The following is a 7710-nucleotide window of genomic DNA, read 5'->3' as shown; positions in this document are numbered from 1 at the left end:
CAAGCATTTTATGGTGACTGTCCAAATGTTCCACAAAGTAGTGTAGTCCCACAACTAAGTATTTGTAAAAAGTTTTGGTACCCAGCAGATCCTGAACCTCTTAAGTACCCCTGCATTGTCACCCATGGATTCTGAATGGCTGGATCTGTAGATGGGCTGGCTAATACTTTGTCATTGGAAACTGGTGTGTCGCATTATAAACAATTTGGTTTTGCTAACTGACCATTTCGAGGAGATGTTGGGATAGGTTCTTGCTGAATTAGCCACACCTCTGAGTTAATCATGAGGGTTTTAAAGACACAGCATTGGAATCAGTAGTCATTCTGTTTCTGGCTCCTGCAAGGGTAGGAGCTCTTGGCTTGCAGCTGTGGTGGCCCGAAGACTGTGGAGAAAGGTGAGTGGTTTTGATGTGTTTGGGTAGTAATTTGAAAACGTTTGAAGGTTGAAGGTGTTTAGAATATTTGTGCACTGTGAGTTTGAGAAGGTTTTTGGTATGTGTCTGGTGGAAAGGTGGCATATTCAGTTGAAACTGAACTTTCTTCTAAAGACTGTCCAAATGTTCCACAAAGTAGTGTAGTCCCACAACTGAGTATTTGTAAAAACTTGTGGTACCCAGCAGATCCTGATCCTCTAAGTAACCCCCAGCATTATCACCCGTGCATTCTGAATGGCTGGATCTGTAGATGGGCTGGCTAATACTTGTTTAGTCATTGGAAACGTGTGTGTGTTGCATTATAAACAATAGGGCTTTGCAAATGGACCATTTCAAGGAGATGTTGGGATAGGTTCTTGGTGAATTGGCCACACCTCTGAATTAATCATGAGGGTTTTAAAGACACAGTCTGGGGGCTGGTAGTCATTCTGTTTCCGGCTCCTGTAAGGGTAGGAGCTATTGGCTTGCAGCTGTGATGTCCTGAAGGCTGCTGTGGAAAGGTGGGTGGTTTTGATGTGTTTATTGGCTTTGGGTTGTAATTTGAAAAACAATTTGAAGGTGTTTAGAATATTTAATGTGAGTTTGGGAAAGCTTTTGGTATGTGTTGGGTGGAAAGGTAGCATATTCAGTTGAAACTAGACTTTCTTTGAAAGACTCTGAAGAAACATGTCTACTGAAATCTGGATTTTTTTTTGCATCTTTAAATTGAAATGTTTTCACCCATGGGTTATCTTCAATAAGATGACCTTTGTAAATGGCTTTCCAAAGGCTGGTAGATGAGGATTTAAACCTCTTGGGACCTGAATTTGCTCATTTTCCTTGCTTTTTGTAAGCATTCAAAGAAATAAGACAATACAATCCTGGATGACTTCTTTCACAAGGATGGCAGGTAAGAGAATACACATTTTAGGGGTTCTGGGAAGTTCTGGGAAGATTTGAGTTGGAGAAACTGAGATGTATGTTTGGGGTGTGTAACTAATTTTTGTTGTATATCTAAAGTAATTTTTGATGGCAAGTTGACATTTGGAATAATTACATGATGGTTTTTCCTTTCAGATGGGAGAAGAATGAGGAGTTAAAAGGTTAGGGACTAATTTGGTCAAATGTTTTTAGTTCTGTCTGGCATTTATAGCTTGTTGAATTGTGAATATTGTACTGGAGGTAAAGTATGTTGTTGGTGGTATGTTTTTTTTATTTCATACAATGTAAAACTGAAGTTGGAGCATTTCTTTCTCTTTGATTGTGGAGGTAGTTTAGTTGTTTCTTAATGGGGAAACTGCACAATTACCTTTTTTTTGCAAGGGGTATTCTGTGGGAAGGGAGTGCTTGGTTTTGGGGGAGGGTTTGTTATGAATTGAAGTATTTTATTTTGATGTTTAATATAAATGTAAACTAATCTTTAAGTTGTTGTTTTTTCTTCTTTGGTCATTTTGTGGGAGGTGGTGGCCAGATCTTTGTTTCATTGGGTACCTGTATGTCCGCATGTGGTGCAGATGTGGGAGATGGTGTCCATCTTCCAAGAGAGGTGTTTGTAGTGAAATTTTTTCGTATTTTTATTTCCTGACCGGAATTGGAACAGAAGGTGAAAATGGTGTGCATCTTGAAGAGGCCTCATCAGGAGCAGCTTTTGAGTGGACCTTTTTCCTCTGCCAGTGTTTCAACTTTAGACTTTTTCTACAACCAAATCATGTGTCTGGATGGAGTCGAGGAGCCTGTCTGAAGTAGTAATGGACTTTTAAAAGAAGTAAATTGTTGTGGTATGTTAAGTAAATTTGTTCTGTGTATTATGTTGAGTAAGTGAATGTGGAATCATTGTAGCCTGTAATGTGGTGTTTTCTTGGATTGTAAAGAACCTGATTATGATGGGGAAAAATGGTTTGTAAATTGTTTTGTATTGTTAAGGGCAATGTCCCTAACTGTAAACTTTGTTTTTAATTAATTGTAATGCAATGTCCTTGAAATTGTTTAATGCTCACTGAATGTTATGTTGCCAATTGTCATGATGTAGTATTGTAATTTGAGCACAATAAAGTTTCTGGGAGTGCTCTTTGAGGATCTGTATTGATGACAGAAAGAAATGTGGGTATGTTTGTTATACAATGTTGTTTTAAGCTGTACTGTATTTTTAGTGATTTGAGAAATCATCCTTTGTGTGTTTTTATTTTCAAATGAGCTAGAATGCAAGTTCTTTTTTTAAAGAGCAGTGTTTGTTTAGGTTTTGTTGAAATGATGTAATGTTTAACACCCTTTCATAGATTGAAGAGGCAGGTGGTAAGTACCTGTGTGTGTGTGTGGGTTGGGGGGGGGGTTAGGGATAGCTTTTAGCTCAGTTTTGGCTTGCTGTTGTTAGCTTGTTATGGGTTAACTTTGCTTCTAACCCTAGAACCATACCACCAGGTTCTGTGCATTGTTTTGAGCAAGTGAATGTGGGATCATTGTAGCCTGTAATGTGGTGTTTTCTTGGATTGTAAAGAACCTGATTATGATGGGGAAAAATGGTTTGTAAATTGTTTTGTATTGTTAAGGGCAATGTCCCTAACTGTAAACTTTGTTTTTAATTAATTGTAATGCAATGTCCTTGAAATTGTTTAATGCTCACTGAATGTTATGTTGCCAATTGTCATGATGTAGTATTGTAATTTGAGCACAATAAAGTTTCTGGGAGTGCTCTTTGAGGATCTGTATTGATGACAGAAAGAAATGTGGGTATGTTTGTTATACAATGTTGTTTTAAGCTGTACTGTATTTTTAGTGATTTGAGAAATCATCCTTTGTGTGTTTTTATTTTCAAATGAGCTAGAATGCAAGTTCTTTTTTAAAAGAGCAGTGTTTGTTTAGGTTTTGTTGAAATGATGTAATGTTTAACACCCTTTCATAGATTGAAGAGGCAGGTGGTAAGTACCTGTGTGTGTGTGTGTGTGGGTTGGGGGGGGGGGGTTAGGGATAGCTTTTAGCTCAGTTTTGGCTTGCTGTTGTTAGCTTGTTATGGGTTAACTTTGCTTCTAACCCTAGAACCATACCACCAGGTTCTGTGCATTGTTTTGAGCAAGTGAATGTGGGATCATTGTAGCCTGTAATGTGGTGTTTTCTTGGATTGTAAAGAACCTGATTATGATGGGGGGAAAATGGTTTGTAAATTGTTTTGTATTGTTAAGGGCAATGTCCCTAACTGTAAACTTTGTTTTTAATTAATTGTAATGCAATGTCCTTGAAATTGTTTAATTAATATTCACTGAATGTTATGTTGCCAATTGTCATGATGTAGTATTGTAATTTGAGCACAATAAAGTTTCTGGGGGTGCTCTTTGAGGATTTGTATTGATGGCAGGAAAAAATGTGGGTATGTTTGTTATACAATGTTGTTGTTTTAAGCTGTACTGTATTTTTAGTGATTTGAGAAATCATCCTTTGTGTGTTTTTATTTTCAATTGAGCTAGAATGCAAGTTCTTTTTTAAAAGAGCAGTGTTTGTTTAGGTTTTGTTGAAATGATGTAATGTTTAACACCCTTTCATAGATTGAAGAGGCAGGTGGTAAGTACCTATTTGTGTGTGGGGTTAGGGATAGCTTTTAGCTCAGTAGTTTTAGCTTGCTGTTATTGTTGTCTTGTTTTGGGTTAACTTTGCTTCTAACCCTAGAACCATACCACCATGTTCTGTGCATTGTTTTGAGCAAGTGGATGTGGGATCATTGTAGCCTGTAATGTGGTGTTTTCTTGGATTCTAAAGAACTTGATTATGTTGGGGGAAATTGGTTGTAAATTGTTTTCTGTCAAGGACAATGTTCCTAACTGTAAACTGTTTTTAATGTTTGTAATGCAATGTACTTGAAATAGTTAATGCTCACTTAATGTTATATTGCCAATCTTCATGATGTAGTTGAGTATTGTGATTTGAGCACAGTAAAGGTTCTGGGTGTGCTTTTGGAGATTTGTAATGATGGCAAAAGATGTTTGTTATGCAATGTCATTGTTTTAAGCTGTACTGTATTTTAGTGATGTGAGAATTTGTCTTATGTTTTTTCCAATGAGGTAGTGAAAAATCTCAATTGCAAAGTGTATTTTTTATTTGTAATGCAATGTATTGGAAGTGATTTAATTTTCAATGAATGTTATGTTGCAAATATTTGTGTTTAGTATTGTAAGCTGAGCACAATGCAATTTTGGGTGTGCTCTGTTAGGGTTTCATTGGAAAATTTTGGAATATTTTTGTGTAATGTTCTTATTAGAACTGTATTTTTAGTGATTTGAGTTTTTGTGTGCAATATTAATTGTAATGTGATTTATACTTTGAACTTGTTAATGTTTGTAAACAGTTCTGATCAAGGCTGTCAAGGGTTGACAGGAGGTGGTGAGTCCAATCTGTGTTTGTATGATTGTATCCTTTAGCTGTAGTATTTGTAGGATGTAAGTTCAAGGTCAACTTACTTTGGACCCCTGAAAGTAAGTTAAGTTAAGTTAAGTTAAGTTAAGTTAAGTTAAGTTAAGTTAAGTTAAGTTAAGTTAAGTTAAGTTAAGTTAAGTTAAGTTAAGTTAAGTTAAGTTAAGTTAAGTTAAGTTAAGTTAAGTTAAGTTAAGTTAAGTTAAGTTAAGTTAAGTTAAGTTAAGTTAAGTTAAGTTAAGTTAAGTTAAGTTAAGTTAAGTTAAGTTAAGTTAAGTTAAGTTAAGTTAAGTTAAGTTAAGTTAAGTTAAGTTAAGTTAAGTTAAGTTAAGTTAAGTTAAGTTAAGTTAAGTTAAGTTAAGTTAAGTTAAGTTAAGTTAAGTTAAGTTAAGTTAAGTTAAGTTAAGTTAAGTTAAGTTAAGTTAAGTTAAGTTAAGTTAAGTTAAGTTAAGTTAAGTTAAGTTAAGTTAAGTTAAGTTAAGTTAAGTTAAGTTAAGTTAAGTTAAGTTAAGTTAAGTTAAGTTAAGTTAAGTTAAGTTAAGTTAAGTTAAGTTAAGTTAAGTTAAGTTAAGTTAAGTTAAGTTAAGTTAAGTTAAGTTAAGTTAAGTTAAGTTAAGTTAAGTTAAGTTAAGTTAAGTTAAGTTAAGTTAAGTTAAGTTAAGTTAAGTTAAGTTAAGTTAAGTTAAGTTGGGTTAGGGTTAGGGTTAGGGTTAGGGTTAGGGTTAGGGTTAGGGTTAGGGTTAGGGTTAGGGTTAGGGTTAGGGTTAGGGTTAGGGTTAGGGTTAGGGTTAGGGTTAGGGTTAGGGTTAGGGTTAGGGTTAGGGTTAGGGTTAGGGTTAGGGTTAGGGTTAGGGTTAGGGTTAGGGTTAGGGTTAGGGTTAGGGTTAGGGTTAGGGTTAGGGTTAGGGTTAGGGTTAGGGTTAGGGTTAGGGTTAGGGTTAGGGTTAGGGTTAGGGTTAGGGTTAGGGTTAGGGTTAGGGTTAGGGTTAGGGTTAGGGTTAGGGTTAGGGTTAGGGTTAGGGTTAGGGTTAGGGTTAGGGTTAGGGTTAGGGTTAGGGTTAGGGTTAGGGTTAGGGTTAGGGTTAGGGTTAGGGTTAGGGTTAGGGTTAGGGTTAGGGTTAGGGTTAGGGTTAGGGTTAGGGTTAGGGTTAGGGTTAGGGTTAGGGTTAGGGTTAGGGTTAGGGTTAGGGTTAGGGTTAGGGTTAGGGTTAGGGTTAGGGTTAGGGTTAGGGTTAGGGTTAGGGTTAGGGTTAGGGTTAGGGTTAGGGTTAGGGTTAGGGTTAGGGTTAGGGTTAGGGTTAGGGTTAGGGTTAGGGTTAGGGTTAGGGTTAGGGTTAGGGTTAGGGTTAGGGTTAGGGTTAGGGTTAGGGTTAGGGTTAGGGTTAGGGTTAGGGTTAGGGTTAGGGTTAGGGTTAGGGTTAGGGTTAGGGTTAGGGTTAGGGTTAGGGTTAGGGTTAGGGTTAGGGTTAGGGTTAGGGTTAGGGTTAGGGTTAGGGTTAGGGTTAGGGTTAGGGTTAGGGTTAGGGTTAGGGTTAGGGTTAGGGTTAGGGTTAGGGTTAGGGTTAGGGTTAGGGTTAGGGTTAGGGTTAGGGTTAGGGTTAGGGTTAGGGTTAGGGTTAGGGTTAGGGTTAGGGTTAGGGTTAGGGTTAGGGTTAGGGTTAGGGTTAGGGTTAGGGTTAGGGTTAGGGTTAGGGTTAGGGTTAGGGTTAGGGTTAGGGTTAGGGTTAGGGTTAGGGTTAGGGTTAGGGTTAGGGTTAGGGTTAGGGTTAGGGTTAGGGTTAGGGTTAGGGTTAGGGTTAGGGTTAGGGTTAGGGTTAGGGTTAGGGTTAGGGTTAGGGTTAGGGTTAGGGTTAGGGTTAGGGTTAGGGTTAGGGTTAGGGTTAGGGTTAGGGTTAGGGTTAGGGTTAGGGTTAGGGTTAGGGTTAGGGTTAGGGTTAGGGTTAGGGTTAGGGTTAGGGTTAGGGTTAGGGTTAGGGTTAGGGTTAGGGTTAGGGTTAGGGTTAGGGTTAGGGTTAGGGTTAGGGTTAGGGTTAGGGTTAGGGTTAGGGTTAGGGTTAGGGTTAGGGTTAGGGTTAGGGTTAGGGTTAGGGTTAGGGTTAGGGTTAGGGTTAGGGTTAGGGTTAGGGTTAGGGTTAGGGTTAGGGTTAGGGTTAGGGTTAGGGTTAGGGTTAGGGTTAGGGTTAGGGTTAGGGTTAGGGTTAGGGTTAGGGTTAGGGTTAGGGTTAGGGTTAGGGTTAGGGTTAGGGTTAGGGTTAGGGTTAGGGTTAGGGTTAGGGTTAGGGTTAGGGTTAGGGTTAGGGTTAGGGTTAGGGTTAGGGTTAGGGTTAGGGTTAGGGTTAGGGTTAGGGTTAGGGTTAGGGTTAGGGTTAGGGTTAGGGTTAGGGTTAGGGTTAGGGTTAGGGTTAGGGTTAGGGTTAGGGTTAGGGTTAGGGTTAGGGTTAGGGTTAGGGTTAGGGTTAGGGTTAGGGTTAGGGTTAGGGTTAGGGTTAGGGTTAGGGTTAGGGTTAGGGTTAGGGTTAGGGTTAGGGTTAGGGTTAGGGTTAGGGTTAGGGTTAGGGTTAGGGTTAGGGTTAGGGTTAGGGTTAGGGTTAGGGTTAGGGTTAGGGTTAGGGTTAGGGTTAGGGTTAGGGTTAGGGTTAGGGTTAGGGTTAGGGTTAGGGTTAGGGTTAGGGTTAGGGTTAGGGTTAGGGTTAGGGTTAGGGTTAGGGTTAGGGTTAGGGTTAGGGTTAGGGTTAGGGTTAGGGTTAGGGTTAGGGTTAGGGTTAGGGTTAGGGTTAGGGTTAGGGTTAGGGTTAGGGTTAGGGTTAGGGTTAGGGTTAGGGTTAGGGTTAGGGTTAGGGTTAGGGTTAGGGTTAGGGTTAGGGTTAGGGTTAGGGTTAGGGTTAGGGTTAGGGTTAGGG

General features: G+C 39.1%; 1 long non-coding RNA gene across 1 annotated transcript; it reads left to right on the top strand.

Annotated features, from left to right (window-relative positions):
* Positions 1 to 339: 339 nt before the first annotated feature.
* Positions 340 to 2519, top strand: LOC138240963 (uncharacterized). The gene is made up of 2 exons (XR_011190144.1): positions 340 to 394; positions 2013 to 2519. It is a non-coding gene; the product is annotated as an uncharacterized lncRNA (long non-coding RNA).
* Positions 2520 to 7710: the final 5191 nt, after the last annotated feature.

This window comes from Lepisosteus oculatus, chromosome 8 (genome assembly GCF_040954835.1).
Source record: "Lepisosteus oculatus isolate fLepOcu1 chromosome 8, fLepOcu1.hap2, whole genome shotgun sequence".
In the NCBI taxonomy this organism is placed as follows: Eukaryota; Metazoa; Chordata; class Actinopteri; order Semionotiformes; family Lepisosteidae; genus Lepisosteus; species Lepisosteus oculatus.
This window is presented reverse-complemented; position numbering and strand designations above follow the sequence as displayed.